At 41.4% G+C, this 17,667-nt stretch overlaps 1 pseudogene; it reads left to right on the forward strand.

Moving 5' to 3' along the window:
• On the forward strand, nucleotides 13,536–14,566 carry Gm2383 (predicted gene 2383; annotated as a pseudogene).

Consider the following 17,667-nt stretch of genomic DNA (forward strand, 5'->3'; position numbering starts at 1 on the left):
TCCTGTTGTGATAAAGCCAGGGGCGCTCTCCCAACCCAAGCAGCCAGGGATGCCCAGTCTTGGACTTTGCATCTGTACACTGCTTGTTAAATAGGATTTTCTGAGACAGGCATGATGGTGCACACCTATAATCACAGCCCTTGATAGGCAGGAGGATTTGAGTGTAAGGCCAGCTGGGCTACACGGAGAAACAAGAGAGGATGGGGACATAGGTCAGTGGGTACAGTGTTCATCACACAAGCATGAGGACCTGATGTCGGTCCCCAGAACCCACATAAGGAAGCTGAGTATGGTAGCATGATAGGAAACCCAGTGCCAGAAAGATCCCTGGGATCCCACGGCCAATGGGCCCAGCCTAATCAACAAGCACAAGGCGAAGGAAAGAACCTGTCTCAAAAACCAAGGTGCATGGCAGAAAGATGACACCTGAAGTTGACACACAGGACCTGTCGTTTGATTGATTTCCTCAAAATATCCAAGCCCAAGTATTCTGTTATGGCAGTAGATAATTAAGACATTACTTCAAGCTTTGTACCAGAGCCAAGGACTTGACATGCTTAGGAGGTTGCCGTCGGCTGCTTGAGAGAATGTCCAGGAGAGAAGGAGAGTTTGCCCGTCCTCAGCAGCTGATAAAACTCGGTGCCAGGCTCCTCTTCCTGGGTTGACATCAGTTCTGACGCAGGTGTAATGTCGCATACCTGTAAAGCCAACACTCAGAAGGTAAGTGCAGGAGGAGAGGTGTGAGTTCTAGGATACACAGCCAGTTCTAGGAGACCAGCCTGGGTTACACTGAAAGTCCCTGTCTCCAAAAGTAAAACAAACCAAAAAACAGTCTGGATTTAAACACCCTCTATTACACATACTTAAATCCCCATTTTAAGATACAACTCAGCAAATAAAATTTGACGGTATTTCTTTGAAATACATCATCCAAAAAGAATTCTTTTTGTTGCTTTTTAAAAATCTATGAATGAAACTATGATCTGAATAAAAATTATATCAATATATATCATGTAGTTTATATGTATCACATAATCAAAATACAAGTAGAAACTTGTAAATCTTTTTTCAGTTGATGCTCAGTTGAATGATTTAACATGTTTTGGTCATTGTGATAGTTAATATGTTCAGATACAGATCACAGGATTTTTATACTTTTTGTTTTCATTTGTCCTTGCTTTTATTTCCCATGCTTGTGCCAGACAGTGGTGGCGCATGCCTTTAATCCCAGCCCTTGGGAGAAAGAGGTAAGCAGATTCCTGAGTCTGAGGCCAGCCTGGTCTACAGAGTGAGTTCCAGGACATCCAGGACTACACAGAGAAACCCTGTCTCAAAAAACAAAAACAAAACAAAAACACATGCTTCCTGCTGTGGGAAGGGCAGAAAGGGGAGAGGGAAGAGCAGAAAAGGAAGACCAGATTTGGAACATGTTAACGCAATCATGGAGAAAGGACAACGGGGTCAAAACTTGGTTTCTACCAGAAGAAACTGGATCAAAAATGATGGAAACATGATTTGCCATTGAACACACTGTCCTTGATATTCCTTCAGTTCACACAGTCAGAGTTACCCAGCACAGTTGGATTATCAGTCCCAACTCAGGGAGAACTCTACAATGTGTAGATAAACAACTTTCAGTTGCTGTTCAATATCTTGGCATTGCCTAAAATCATGCAGAGAGGAAAAACAATAAGCAAGCAAACAAACAAAACTTTCTGCTGGAGGAGAGAGAAGAGAAAATATTATCTATCACAATAACCAAAAATACGTTAAATCATTCAACAGAGTGTCAGCTAAAAGAATATTTACAAGTTTCTACTTATATTTTGATTATGAAATACACATAAACTATAATGACATGTATTGATATAATTTTTATTCAGTTCATAGTTTCATTGGTAGTTTGTTTTGTTTTTGTTTTTCTTTGGGGGTTTTTGGTTGTTGTTGTTGTTGTTGTTGTTGTTTGGGGAATGTTGTTGTTTTTTGTTTGTTTTATTTATTTGTATTTTGAGACAGGGTTTCTCTGTATAGCCTGGCTGTCCAGGAACTCACTTTGTAGACCAGGCTGGCCTCGAACTCAGAAGTACACTTGCCTCTCCCTCCCAAGTGCTGGGATTAAAGGTGTGCGCCGCCACCACCTGGCTGTAGATATTTTTTAAACAACTAAAGATTAAGTCTCTCTGAATCATGCTTTTCAAATAAATAGTATCATCAAATTTTAATTGCTATCAAATTCTATCTTAAAAACATGGGAGGTGTTAAATATGTGGAATAGAGAATGCTTAAATCCAGACACATTTTTGTGTATTTCTTTTGCTTTTTGAGACAAGAACTTGCAGTTTAATCCAGGCTGGTCTTAACTTGCTGTGTATGATAAGTGTCGGCCTTGGAAGAGATTAATGTAGTTCTCATGAGACTTGTCTCTCTGGACTCCTGCCAGAACACACATGTGAGGACTCCTTCCTGCACATGCTCCTGCCAATGTCGCCACACTCCAGAGTATAAACCTCTACACCAGCCTCATATACTGTATCAGAATTTCAACAAACGAACTAATAATACACAGTGTATTTTATGCACAGCACATTTGCATATGCTGATACATAGAATTAATTGTGTTTCACTTTGCTACACTGACATGACAAATGGTAGATTAAAGGGCTAAAAACAGAGACACTTTCTCATGATTCTGTAGGCCACACATCTAAGATGAATGAATTGACAAGAATGGTTTCTTTGTAGACCAAGCTGGCCATGAGCTCAGATGTTCCACTGTCTCTACCTTCCAAGAGCTGAGCTTAAAGTTATGTGCCACTTCTGTTAATATTGAACATATGGTTTTAGAGAAACATGATCCAGTCCACAATAGTAAGACAGGATATACTAGTGTCCCCTAGTTGGTCATACTTTTTAGAATGGTTCTTGTAGCTGATATCTTGTCTACATGCTCAGCTGTAAACACAACACACTCCTACTCTACTTTAGTCTAACTAACACTCACACAGTGTGTTCCTCTGGAGTTCTCTGCTCATGGAGCATCAAGGAGGACTATATATAAGCAAGACTGAATGCCTCCCTTGTAGCACGGTTCACATGAAAGACAACCAACTTCAGACGTATAGAATACTTATGATTGCAATAGCAGAACATTAAAACAAATTTGAGTTCTTCTGAGAGCAAGGACCTAGGTATAAGGTAAGTATATTATGCTACATGCATATGAATGAGCAAAAGATTTCCACACCACTCATATCACACATTTATTCACCATTGACCTCTCAGGTTGCAATTAGAAAACGAAAGTTCAATAGTAAAATTATTGAATATTGCAATAGGATGATGAGAAAGTTGCAGACTAACTGTTCCTCAGTCTGAGACTCCATTTGTCCACACAGGATTTTTCTCCAGGGAGCTGTTCTTGAGACAGAGATGATCACCCACAAAATATATTGGCCACATGGATTGGAAGCCTTCTCTAGCAAGCCCCTACTCTGAATTGGCCCAAAGTCATGGCATGGTAGGAAAGCCTCTTTTCATCTTAAGATTGCCACACAACATCAGCAAAAATGCCAGACACACCTGATACAAGAATGTAAGCCACAATACATCTACAGAATGTATAGACCAAAAATATTCAACTCGAAATTCTTGTAAAGAGCCACCCCCTATTACATCTTCTACATAAAATTCTCCATTAAAGATTATAAATACACCTTATAGACAAAGAGGTTTGATAAAATGAAAGAGTATATTGCCTGGCACAAAATGTTAAGTCATGTTATAAGATAATAAATGCTCTAAATCTTTGGAAATATTCATTTTTATTTCTCATCTTTATTTCATTAGCAAAAAGCTCTTACAGTCAGTTTCCAAGTGGGACACCTGGGCGCCCAAACCTTTTCCTGTCTGGTCCTGCTGTTCCATTTCAGCAATTTCAAAGTATGTGTCAGCCACTAATGGCTTGTCGACCCGGCCCCATCTGTGTTGTGGTTAACGAAGTTCTTCTGCATGTCTAGCAGTCTATTATTTGAAAGTCCTGTGTTTCAGTGTTATTGGATCTCTGCACCAATTTTTATGCTTCCCAGAGATTTCAGTGGGAGTTTCAGGAAGGACAATTATATAACTGCCTTCAGAGCCTGTAAATCCACCTGCTTTGCTGCCAGCTAATGAGGAAAAGAGCCATGGCTTTTCCAAGCCAAATAAAATGTCTGCCACAGAACAACTTCTGCATGTGCATAGGCACACACAAACAAACAAATGCATTCACATGCCTACACACACTAACACACAGTGTTATTATTAGTGGGGAGTGAGAGGAATGACTCTGTATGACTAGGATTTTACACCATTGGCCTCCCTCTGTAGTTGTGTTGGGCTCTGCTCTCTCTCATATGGTAAGAGATAATAATGAACACTTAAATGTATTACCAAGAGAAGTTAAGTGTTATTAAGTATAAAAATTGGTAGGGATTAAGGAATTTGGTGAAAGGAGATTAACAAAAGGGCTATTAAGTAAGTAATTTGCCATGGACATACTTGCTGATGATGTGACACTTGAGAAGACACCTGCAGGAAGTTAGAACACAATCATACAGGTATCTAAGAAACTGATTAAAGGCAGAAGCTTCACAAGTTTGACAATGAACAAGAAAGCCAGTCTTCCCAGAGTGCCCAGGAAGAAGATGATGTTAAGATTCCCTGTAATGGTAAGATAAGAATCTGCAGTTCCATGTGAAGGGATAGTCTGATCTCTTCTGTCTAGCTACTGTGTGGTGGATGGTTTTAGAAGATTATGGGCTGGACCAAAGAGGTACTTAGGAAGGTATTGCAGTTATCCTGGAGACAGGTAGGTGAGGCCCACACCAGGGAGGAGAATCATAGAAATGGTGAATTATAGTCATGGATGAAATGTAATCTGGTGGATTTTCTAGTATTTTAGGTGAAGCAATTAGGAAAACGAAGTTGCCAACTGTAGCTGAACAGAGGCCGAGGGGTGCTTCCTTTTAATCCTAGCTACTTGGGAGGTTGAGTAAGTGACAAGGTAAGTGTAGACAATTTAGTGAGACTCTGGGTCAAATACAAAATTAAAAGTGCTAAGCATGAAGCTCTGTAATCAAGTGCTTGTCTAACATGCATAAGGCCCTAGGTTTGTTCCCCAGCAGTGAAAAAAAACAAAATTACTAGCTATGTTCCAAAATTAATCAAGAAAATACAGTATGTTACAAGTAAATATTTGAAATCACAAAGAACTGCAATTTGTTCTGTCTTCTAAAACAAAAGAACACTGAACACATTGCTTGTCTTAACTATCAAATAATAAATTATCTCACAACTAAGAGTTCTGTTTCTAGTATAAAACACTGCATTCAGATTCAGTGCGTGACTCCTTTGAAGTTCCCCAAAACAATGAAACTTCCACAAGTCCCCAGATGCAAGCTCACCTTGAGGCTATTGTTCTAAGAGGAAATTCCACTGGAGAACTGGAGTATTACCTTCCTTTGCTTTCTTGTATTTTGCTTTTGACAGAGAGTCTTGTATATCCCAGATTAGCTTGAATCCCTGATCTTCCTGCCTCTACGTCCTCAGTACAAGGATTACAGGTCTGTACCATTATGCCCACTTTTCAGTGATGCTGAGGACTGAACGCAGTATTGTGCACATTAAGAAAGTTCTCTACCAAATGAGATGAATGCAGCCTCAAGCTCCTATTGGAAAGATCAGTTGTCAGGCATGAATTTGTTTAGATTTTACTTAGTAAGTACTTGGTTTACTAATCCCCTCTCTCTCATCCTGCCCTGGCCCTTTGAAGACCCTGTTTCCAGCCCTCTCTATGCAAGTACTTACTTCAGAGTTGTGAATAAGAGTGAGTAGGTACCCCGGAGCTCTTGTCTCTAGCTGCATATGTATCAAAAGATGGCCTAGTCGGCCATCACTGGAAAGAGAGGCCCATTGGTCATGCAAACTTTATATGCCCCAGTACAGGGGAACACCAGGGCCAAAAAGTGGGAGTGGGTGGGTAGGTGGGGTGGTGGGAGTGGGGAGGGGACTTTTGGGATAGCATTTGAACTGTAAATGAAGAAAATACCTAATAAAAAATATTTTTAAAAAAAGAGTGAGTAGGTGATTCATCACCCACCCTGTACTAGTTGGATGAGCAGAAAAACAAGTAAATAATGATAGCAAAAAAGACATGCACAGGACTGTCCTCAGTATCCTTGCTATGGAGCATGCTGGGAACAAATACAGGTCAATTCCAAAGCAATAGCCTGCTTGAGAATATGGAAGGAAAGAACAAAGTCAGAGCTGAACCAAACTGGGTTTGCAATACAGGTGCTCTCATGTAATGGAGGGGCATGGCAACAGGAGCTCTTAGGCAGCAGCTTTAAAATCCCTGTGATTTGAGGCCACAGAAATGACCCTGTGCCACAGCTCTCCATACCCAAATCCTGCCTGGAGAGAGCTGGTCTCCCTGGAGTGCTAGCATACCTGTGAGAATGAATAAGACCATCACTTCTGCTCCAAGGGACCTTCCCAGAGCCCACAGGATACAGGAACCAAGGAATAACCTGGGACAGGATCCTTCTGGTTTCCATCTGTGCCTAGAGCTGTGCCACAGTTCTTCTTACCCAAGTCCCACCAGGAGAGAGCTGGTTTCCCAGGAGTGCTGACAAACCTGAGAGCACAGGCAAAACCACCACTTCTGTTCAATTTCCTGCCCCAAGAAGGACCCACTCAAAGCCATCAGGACATAGGAACCAAGGAAAAGACAGGGACAGGATCCTTCCAGTTTCTGCCTGCACCGTGGAACTGTGCCTGTGTCACAGCTCAAATTCCTCCCACAGAAAACTAGTCTCCCAGGAGTACTGACACACAGGCTTACAGGAAGGAAAAGTCACAGACAGAAACAGCAAGACCAGCTAACACCAGAGATAACCAGATAGTGAAAGGCAAGTGCAAGAACATAAGCAACAGAAACTAAGGCTACTAGGCATCACCAGAACCCAGTTCTCCCACCACAGCAAATTCTGGATACCCCAAAACACTGGAAAAGCAAGACTCTCATTTAAAATCACATCTCATGATGCTGATAGAGGACTTTAAGAAGGACATAAGTAACCCCCTTAAAGAAATACAAAAGAACACAAGAAAACAGGTAGAGGACCTTAAAAGAAAAAACCCACTTAAAAGAATTACAGTAAAACAATGCCAAATAGGTGAAAGAATTGAGCAAAACCATCCTTGATTTAAAAATGGAAGTAGAAACAATGAGGAAATCACAAAGGGAGGCACCTCTGGAAATAGAAAACCTAAGAAAGAGGTCAGAAATCATAGATACAAGCATCACCAACACAATACAAGAGACAGAAGAGAGAATCTCAGGTGCAGAAGCTACCATAAAAAATATTGACACAGCAGTCAATGAAAATGCAAAATGCTAAAAGCTCCTAACCCAAATCATCCAGGAACTACAGGACACAATGAAAAGACCAAACCTAAGGATAATAGGTATAGAAGAGAGTGAAGATTCCCAAATTAAAGGGCCAGTAAATATCTTCAACAAAATTATACAAGAAAACTTCCCTAACCTAAAGAAAGAGATGCCCATTAACATACAAGAAGCCTACAGAACTCCAAATAGATTGGACTAGAAAAGAATTTCTTCTCTTCACGTAATAATCAAAACACCAAATGGAGAAAACAAAGAAAGAATATTAAAAGCAGTAAGGGAAAAGGGTCAAGTAACATATAAAGACATACCTATCAAAATTACACCAGACTTTTCAAGAGACTCTAAAAGCCAGAAAATCCTGGGAAGATGTCATACAGACCCTGAAAGGACACAAATGCCAGCCCAGGCTACTATACCCAGCAAAACTCTCAATTACCATAAATAGAGAAACCAAGATATTCCATGACAAAGCCAAATTTACACAATATCTTTCCCCAAATCCAGCCCTATGAAGGATAATAGATGGAAAACTCCAACACAAGGAGGAAAACTACACCCTAGAAAAAGCAAGAAAGGAATCTTCTTTCAACAAACCCAAAAGAAGATAGCCACACAAACATAATTTCACCATAAATTCCACAACAAAAATAACAGGAAGCAATAATCACTGGTGTGTAATATCTCTTTACATCAGTGGACTCAATTCCCCAATAAAAAGATGTAGACTAACAGACTGGATATGTAAACAGGACCCAGCATTTTGCTTCATACAGGATACCCACCTCAATGGCAAAGACAGACACTACTACCTCATAGTAAAAGACTTGGAAAAAAATCTTCCAAGAAAATGGTCCCAAGAAACATGCTAGAGTAGCCATATCTAATAAAATCGACTTACAACCAAAAGTTATCAAAAAAGATAAGGAAGGAAGTTAGACCCCAGAAAATAAAATAACTCTATTTAAAAATAGGGAACACAGCTAAACAGAGAATTCTCAACTAAGGAATACCAAATGGTTACGAAGCACCTACGGAAATGTTCAATGTCCTTAGTCATCAGGGAAATGCAAATCAAAATGACCCTGAGATCCCACCTCACACCAGTCAGAATGGCTAAGATCAAAAACTCAGGTAACAACAGATGCTGGCAAGGATGTGGAGAAAGAGGAACACTCCTCCATTGCTGGGGGGATTGCTAGCTAGTACAACCACTCTGAAAATGAGTCTGGCTGCTCCTCAGAAAATTGAAAATAGTACTACCTGAGGACCCAGCTATACCACTCCTCAGCATATACCCAGAAGATGCTCTAACATGTAATAAAGACACATGTTCCACTATGTACATAGCAGTCTTATTTATAATAGGCAGAAGCTGGAAACAAACCAAATGACCCTTAACAGAAGAATGGATACAGAAAATGTAGTACATTTATACAATGGAGTACTACTCAGCAATTAAAAACAATGACTTCACAAAATTCACAGGCAAATGGTTGGATCTAGAAAATATCAACCTGAGTGTGGTAACTCAAATCACCAAAGAACACACAAAGTATGTACTCACTGATAGGTGGATATTAGGCAAAGACCATGGAATACCCAGGATACAACTCATGGACCACATGAAGCTCAAGAGGAAGGAAGACCAAAGAATGGATGTTTCAGTCCTACTTATAAGGGGGAACAAAATAATCAAGAGAAGTAGAGGGTGGGAGGGACTTTGGAGGAAGAGAAGAGGGAGAGGGGAAAAAGAGGGAAAGATTCAGGTATGGGAGGAGATGGAAGAAATATATCAAGGGTCAGGAAACTTAACAGAGGTGTGTAGCAATGAGTGATGGGGAACTGGGGGTAGCAAGCAGAAAGTTCCAGATGTCAGGAAAGTAAAAGCCTCCCAGGACCCCACAGTGATGACATTAGCTGAAATACCCCACAAAGTGAAGGGAGAACCTGTGGAGACCTTATGCAGAAGTTAGGAATGACCCCCTGGTAGAGGGATGGGGCTACCCACACATCTCCAAAATTTTAACAGAGAATTGTTCCTATACAGGAACAAAGAGTGGAGCAGACACTGAAGGAAAGGGCATCTAGAGACTGCTCCACCCAGGGATCCATCACACTTTCAGACACCAAACCCAGACACTATTGTAGATGCCAAGAAGTGCTTACTGACAGGAGCCTGATACAGCTGTCTCCTGAGAGGCTTTGCCAGATTCTGTCCAATATAGATGTGGATGCTCACAGCAACATCAGATTGAGCATAGGGATCCCAATGGATTAGTTAGGGAAAGGAATGAAGGAGCTGAAGAGGCCTTATATGGCATCAAGGGAGGGGAGGCTCTTGGTCCTGTGAAGTCTTGATGCCCCAATGTAGATGAATAATAGGGCGGTGAGATGGGAGTTAGTGGGTAGGTGAGGGAGCACTCGCATAGAAGCAGGGTAAAGGGGGATGGTATAGAGGGTTGCAAGGGGAAAAACAGGAAAGGGGATAACATTTGAAATGTAAATAAACAAAACATCCAATTAAAAAAAGAAAATAAATTGGTAGACAGGTAGACCAATGGAATAGAATTGAAGACCCAGAAATGAACCCACACACCAATGGTCACTTGATCTTTGACAAGGGATCTAAAACCATCCAGTGGAAAAAAGACAGCATTTTCAACAAATGGTGCTGGCACAACTGGAGATTATCATATAGAAGAATGAGAATTGATCCATTCTTATCTCCTTGTACTAAGGCCAAGTCTAAGTGGATCAAGGCACTCCACATAAAACCAGAGACACTGAAACTTATAGAGGAGAAAGTGGGGAAACGTCTCGAAGATATGGGAACAGGGAGAAAATTCCTGAATAGAACAAAAATGACTTGTGTTGTAAGATCAAGAATCGACAAATGGGACCTCATAAAATTGCAAAGCTTCTGTAAGGCAAAAGACACTGTCAATAAGACAAAAAGGCCACCAACAGACTGGCAAAGGATCTTTACCAATCCTAAATCTGATAGGGGACTAATATCCAATATATATAAAGAAATCAAGAAGGTGGACTCCAGAAAATCAAATAACCCCATTAAAAAATGGGGCACAGAGCTAAACATAGAATTCCCAACTGAGGAATATCAAATGGCTGAGAAGCACCTGGAAAAAATGTTCAACATCCTTAATCATCAGGGAAATGCAAATCAAAACAACCCTGAGATTCCACCTCACACCAGTCAGAATAGCTAAGATCAAAATTTAGGTGACAGCAGATCCTGGCAAGGATGTGGAGAAAGAGGAACACTCCTCGATTGTTGGTGGGATTGCAAGCTTGTACAACCACTCTGGAAATCAGTCTGGCCGTTCCTCAGAAAATTGGACATAGTACTACCAGAAGATCCAGCAATACCTCTCCAGAACATATACGCAGAAGATGTTCCAACTGGAAATAAGAACGCATGCTCCACTATGTTCGTAGCAGCTCTATTTATAATATCCAGAAGCTGGAAAGAAGCCAGATGTCCCCAACAGAGGAATGGATACAGAAAATGTGGTACATTTACACACAGTGGAGTACTACTCAGCTATTAAAAAGAATGAATTTATGAAATTCCTAGGCAAATGTATGGATCTAGAGGTTATCATCCTGGGTGAGGTAACCCAATCATAAAAGAACTCAAATGATATGCACTCACTGATAAGTGGATATTAGGCCAGAAACTTAGAATACCCAAGATACAATTTGCAAAACACATGAAACTCAAGAAGAATGAAGACGAAAGTGTGGACACTTTGCCCCTTCTTAGAATGGGGAACAAAACACCCATTAAAGGAGTTACAGAGACAAAGTTTGGAGCTAAGACGAAAGGATGGGCCACACAGAGACTGCCACACCTAGGGATCCATCTCATAATCAGCCTCCAAACGCAGACAATATTGCATACACCAGAAATATATTGCTGAAAGGGCCTTGATATAGCTCTCTCTTGTGAGGCTATGCCAGTGCCTGGCAAATACAGATGTGGATGCTCCCAGTCAGCTATTGCATAGAACACAAGGTCCCCAATGGAGGAGCTAGAGAAAGTTCCCAAGGAGCTAAAGGGGTCTGCAACCCTATAGGTGGAACAACAATATGAACTAACCAGTACCCCCAGAGCTTGTATCTCTAGCTGCATATGTTGCAGAAGATGGCCTAGTCGACCATCATTGGGAACAGGCCCGTTGTTCTTGCAAACTTTATATGCCCCAGTACAGGGGAATGCCAGGGCCAAGAAGTGGGAGTGGGTGGATAGGGGAGCAAAGGGGAAGGGTATAGGGGACTTTCAGGATAGCATTTGAAATGTAAATGAAGAAAATACCTAATAAAAAATTGGAAAAAGAAAAGAAATTAGTTCTTTCATAAAACAAAACATACAAAAATTAAACCCTATGGTTTTAAGAAAGCATTCAGGTTAGTGCAGTACCATGTGGATTGTGGAGAACAGAATTACAATATCAAGGTCTAACCAAGAAAGCAGAGATTTGGGACATGATTGTCATAAGGCAATACTCAGTGACTCAGAACACTTCATGACTGTTTATCAGTCTCATGAAGATCCCTCTTGTGGCTTAAGACAACTACCATGTCAGTTCCTTGCTGAATTATTGGAAGTGATAGGATTCCTAGTACTCTAATCATTTAGTACTGTAGTATTCTATGTATCATGCCCCCCAAAGGCTCACACGTTTGGACAATTGTCCCCAGCTCATGGCACTGGTTAAGAGCACTGAAACCTTTAGGAGGCAGAGCTACCCTGGATGAAGGAATCAGTATGGGCTGGCCTGAGCCTTTGTAGCCTGGTGAAGCTTCCTGTCTGCCCTCTGTTTCCTGATTGTAGGGGAAGCATTTTCAGCTGCCTCCACTCCTGCACTGTGCCTTCCCACCATGATTGAGGTAAAAGAAACTCTTTCTCCTCTAAGGTGCCTCTTGTCAGGTATTGACTTACTAAGACAAGAAAAGTCATTAATGTACTGTTGCCAGTATGAGCTTTGAGAATATTGAAGCCCCAACAAGAATTAAAGCCAGAAAAGAGACTTACCTCTGTAATTTTGCATTAAAGGAAATGAGAAAACATCAATTTTGCAAAATAATAAAATGCATGAAAGGCTGACATCAGAGGCCATCTCAAACTTATACTATGGAGTATTTTCAAAGACAAACACACACATAAAGTTAAACACCTGTGTATTTGTCTATTAACCTGACCAAATCCTAGTTTTCTGCAATATTTGCCTTAAGACTTTTCATTTTTAGAAATAAAACATTACAGAATGGAGCTAATTTATGTTCTCTGGCCTTCTCATTATCTTTCCTCTATATTTACAATTGTGTGGTTCTTGTTCTAGCATGGATTTCTTATTTTTTTTTTCTGCTTTGTCTAATTACAAATTGTTGTGCACCACTTTTCATCTGTGGGGGCCATGAATAAAGCTCTACTGACCCTAGATAGGGAACTGGCCTTAAACCAAAGTATGAAGAGCATGGAAGTCCAGCTTAGTGAACCAATGAGTTATAATGGATTATTTACATGAATGTGGGTGAGAGGTTACTTATAGGAGCAGAAATGACTCAAGACTGACTCACGAAGGGCCTACCTCAGCATGGGTGACAGCTCATAAAACCTGGAAGTGTAGAACACTGCAGGCAGATCAATACAATAGGCTGGAGAGTGTCCTGTCCATTAGCTCAGTTGATTTAACCATCTTGGCAGAGGAAGAGCCTAAAGAATCTTGCCAGTTTCAGGGACTTCAGCTATTTTGAGTTATTTCCTATCTTAATGGAGTTTCCCTGTGGGATGGAATTTTTCACCTCTCCCTAAAACATCCCATTGTTTGCACCTCTTTGTAAACATTCTATCTTAAAATATACTGTTGGCTCGCTTCTCCATCACAACATATGATCTTTAAAAATTCCACTATAATCTTGGAGGAAACTCCTGCACAACACTGATATATGCATTCAAATACATTATGGTTATGAGTTTTTAAAATTCTAGTTAAATAGACATAATGGGTTCTCTGCTCTTCCCTGTTCCAGAGACAGCCGCATCTTCTTGTGCAATGCCAGTCTCGTCCCGTAGACAAAATGGTGAAGGTCAGTGTGAACAGATTTGGCCGTATTGGGTGCCTGGTCACCAGGGCTGCCATCTGCTCTCCACATGGCAAAGTGGAGATTGTTGCCATCAACGACCCCTTCATTGACCTCAACTACATGGTCTACATGTTCCAGTATGACTCCACCCACGGCAAATTCAACGGCACAGTCAAGGCCAAGAATGGGAAACTTGTCATCAATGGGAAGCCCATCACCATCTTCCAGGAGCAAGACCCCGCTAACATCAAATGGGGTGATGCCGGTGCTGAGTATGTCGTGGAGTCTACTGGTGTCTTCAACACCATGGAGAAGGCCGGGACCACGGTCCATGCCATCACTGCCACTTAGAAGACTATGGATGGCCCCTCTGGAAAGCTGTGGCGCGATGGCCATGGGGCTGCCCAGAACATCATCCCTGCATCCACTGGTGCTGCCAAGGCTGTGGACAAGGTCATCCCAGAGCTGAACGGGAAGCTCACTGGCATGGCCTTCCGTGTTCCTACCCCCAATGTGTCCGTCGTGGATCTGACATGCTGCCTGGAGAAACCTGCCAAGTATGATGACATCAAGAAGGTGGTGAAGCAGGCATCTGAGGGCCCACTGAAGGGCATCCTGGGCTACACTGAGGACCAGGTTGTTTTCTGAGACTTCAACAGCAACTCCCACTCTTCCACCTTCGATGCTGGGGCTGGCATTGCTCTCAATGACAACTTTGTCAAGCTCATTTCCTGGTATGACAGTGAATATAGCTACAGCAACAGGGTGGTGGACCTCATGGCCTACATGGCCTCCAAGGAGTAAGAAACCCTGGTCCACCCACCCCAGCAAGGACACTGAGAGCAAGAGAGAGGCCCTTGGTTGCTGAGGAGTCCCTGTCCCAACTCGGTCCCCAACACTGAGCATGACCCTCACAATTTCCACCCCAGACCCCCATAATAACAGGAGGGCCCTAGAGAGCCCTCCCTAGTCTCTTGGATACCATCAATAAAGTTCGCTGCACCCACACACACACAAAAAAAGACATAATGTATTTAGTACTCAGCAATGGTTTTGTCTTACCTCCTTACATTTCCGTATGCTTTTGGCACTTGTCACTCAAATTTATTATTTCAATAGCTGAAATTCCATTATATAATATAGCACTATGTATACATTATAGTATATGTGCATACACACACACACATATATATGTAGTAGAGGTAGATAGTTTTAGATTCATTTAATTTACTGATTGGTTAATTAAAGATGTACATTGATTAAAAATGTCTAAATATTTAAATTGCTTCCAATTTTATGCTATTATAAATTATATCAGCAATAAACAAGAATTTCAATTGTTCTACCTGCTTGCCAACTCCTGAATTTTCACTCTAATATATATTAGTGAGGCCCTGCCTCAGGAAATCAGATAGAAAGAACAGCAGCATGTGGTTGGTTGTTCTGTCTCTGGTTCCCAACAGTGCAGAGGCTGAAATCAATTTCGCACACTGTGGGACTCTCAGGTTCTGAAAATCTCTGGTTCATGTTCACCTACTTTTCTCCAATGGCTTTGATATATTCCAGATCAAACTGGTTTTTCGTTTTATGCTTCACTCCCTGGAACACCCTCTCACTGTAGTTCTGATGCCCTTCTTTCTATTACAGTTTGACAATATGTATATTTAGCAAAACACTCAGGGTAAGCTCACCTCTGGGGCCTATGACCTCCCTGCCCCCCAACCACAGGCTCTTGGCTAAGGATGAGTTCCCTCCTGGGAAGCAGGCCTTAAATCCAATCACAAAGTAACTAACTGGTTACTTCAGAACACCCATGTTGTAATTGCACCAATGAGAGCTACTTGACAGGTCAGTTGTTATTGTCACTCAGAATTCACAACTGGGTAAGACTAGGGAAGCTAGCCAGCAGAGATGGAGCCTCCTGCTCAGTGCCAGCTTCATTTCTCCATACTGTGTGATGTCTTCAGAAACAGAACCTTATCCTAGAGTGACAGCAATAGTTTGCATTACTGTGAGTTCTCTGAGTCCTCCAAACAACCCCCACCTGGCACTGCCATGCCAGTTTGAGCTTCTGTGAAAAGCACCAATCCTTTTTTGTCTTTGTGTGTTTTTCTTCAATTCAGCTGGCATTTCCTGTTGGGATGGGGATGAGGTTGTAATCTCACTTTAACTGCAGGGTGATGGTAGGTCATTCATCCTTTCTCCAGCTCCACACATAGCTGGATCTAGTCCTGAAGTTCCTTCTCTGTTTCACCAGTTCCTTTTTCTAGACCAGAAACCACATCACTCTCTTAGTTTACCTTTTTGAGAAGTGCAGCTAATCTCAGGTGTTTCCAATGTACATCCCCAAAGCTATCTACACCATTTTTAATCCTTTCTGTTGTTCTACGCTAATTTCAAGGTCTTATACTCAAATCTCAGAAAAAAAATATACAGGAACTTTGATTTAAATTGCATATGATCTGTAGACAAATTTAGGAGTTTTTCTGTTTTCATTAAGGGTTTCCATCTATGGATTTGTATATCTTTTTTTACCTTTAACCAAGGTTTCATTGATGTGGCATATTCTTCTATCAGATGCCCCAACAAATTAGATTTTTTCATGGCAACAAACTTGCCTAACTTCTAGTAGGCATTTAGTGAATAGCTGCTGCTTACTCTCCCTCAGTACTGTAAGGTACCATCTCCCCTCAGTCTGATATTTCTTAATCAAAGTAAAATAATATTTAAATCAGGAAGGAGCTAACTGTAGACCATGGATCATGTCTGACCCACTTCTTATTTTTATAAGGCAAACATATACTGGAGGGCAGCCCTGCCCCAGTGCCAGTTCTAAACATGGTGTAAGAGAATTTGATGAGTATGCAGAATCTACTGCACAGCTCCTGCATGCCTATTTCATTCTTACCAAATTATAGAAACATTGCACAACACTGACACCATTTAAAGCTTTGATCTGCATATATCCTGCCAACACCCTCTACCTTCAAATCACTGACAAATGCCAAATGACTGGAAAGAGATGGTCCAATATGTTAACCTAGGGCTTCCTTTCTCCTTTTTCATGTGGGCCTGTGGGTGGGAGTAGGTGTATGTGCTCTTGTGTGCATGCATGTGGAGGTCAGAGGAAATCTTAGGCATTTCTCTGTAAGGCAATCCACCTGCTTGGAGACAGTGTCACCTCAATTAGATGAATTATATGGCTATCAAACCCCAGTGATTCTGTTTCCACCTCTCCAGTGCTGCAATTACAGAGTCACTACCACAGTCAGCGCTTTCACATGAGCACTGGGTGATCAAACTCAGATCTTTTCACTTGCAAGACAAAGCTTTTGCTGACAATGAAATAAAAGATGGGTCATGACAAGCTTCCTTGCTTGTTTGTATTTCTTAGATTGGCATTGCCTTCTGTCTGCATTCAAAGCAAGTTCTGGTCCACGTGGAATGTGTAGCTTCCCTGAGCTGTCAGCTCCAGCCTTGAGAGGTGCAACACCACATTTAGCTCCTGCTCGCCCTGAGTGTCACTAGCTCCATGCCTCGCAGTGCTCATGGGACATCACAAGGACTATGCCAATGGTGCAGCAGGGAATGATGGGTACCTACACTACACATGTTGCCACTGCTCACATCCTCATCCATTCAAACCAAATCAGCGTTTGAAAATAAGATTATTAACGCCTTTGAAATGTGAGAGCAGAGCAGGAAAGCACTGGGTCCTTGTGGGTGTGAGCCCTGTGTGAGTTTACAGATCACATGGCCACGAAGCCACCTTTGATATCACAGTAAAAAGCAACAAAATGTGGGTTGTTGTGAATATTGCTGTTTTTGCATACATCGCAGCCAAACATTGGATGTCCGTGCAATTTAAGCATCTTCTTTCCAGGGGCTGAAACCTTCACCCCACATCTCTGATTATATTTATTCCCAGGTAAATATATTACAATATGTGTTACTACTACAAGATACAACCTTTCACATTAGTTTCTTTCTTTTTTTGTTACAACATGTGAATAAAATAAACTTTTGTGTAGTAATATTTTGACTCTATTAAATTCTCTAATTGGCCTTAATGAGTCTCTTGAATTCTCTTAGACTTTCTTGAGTTTTTA

The sequence above is a fragment of the Mus musculus genome, chromosome 1 (assembly GCF_000001635.26).
Source record: "Mus musculus strain C57BL/6J chromosome 1, GRCm38.p6 C57BL/6J".
Classification (NCBI taxonomy): domain Eukaryota; kingdom Metazoa; phylum Chordata; class Mammalia; order Rodentia; family Muridae; genus Mus; species Mus musculus.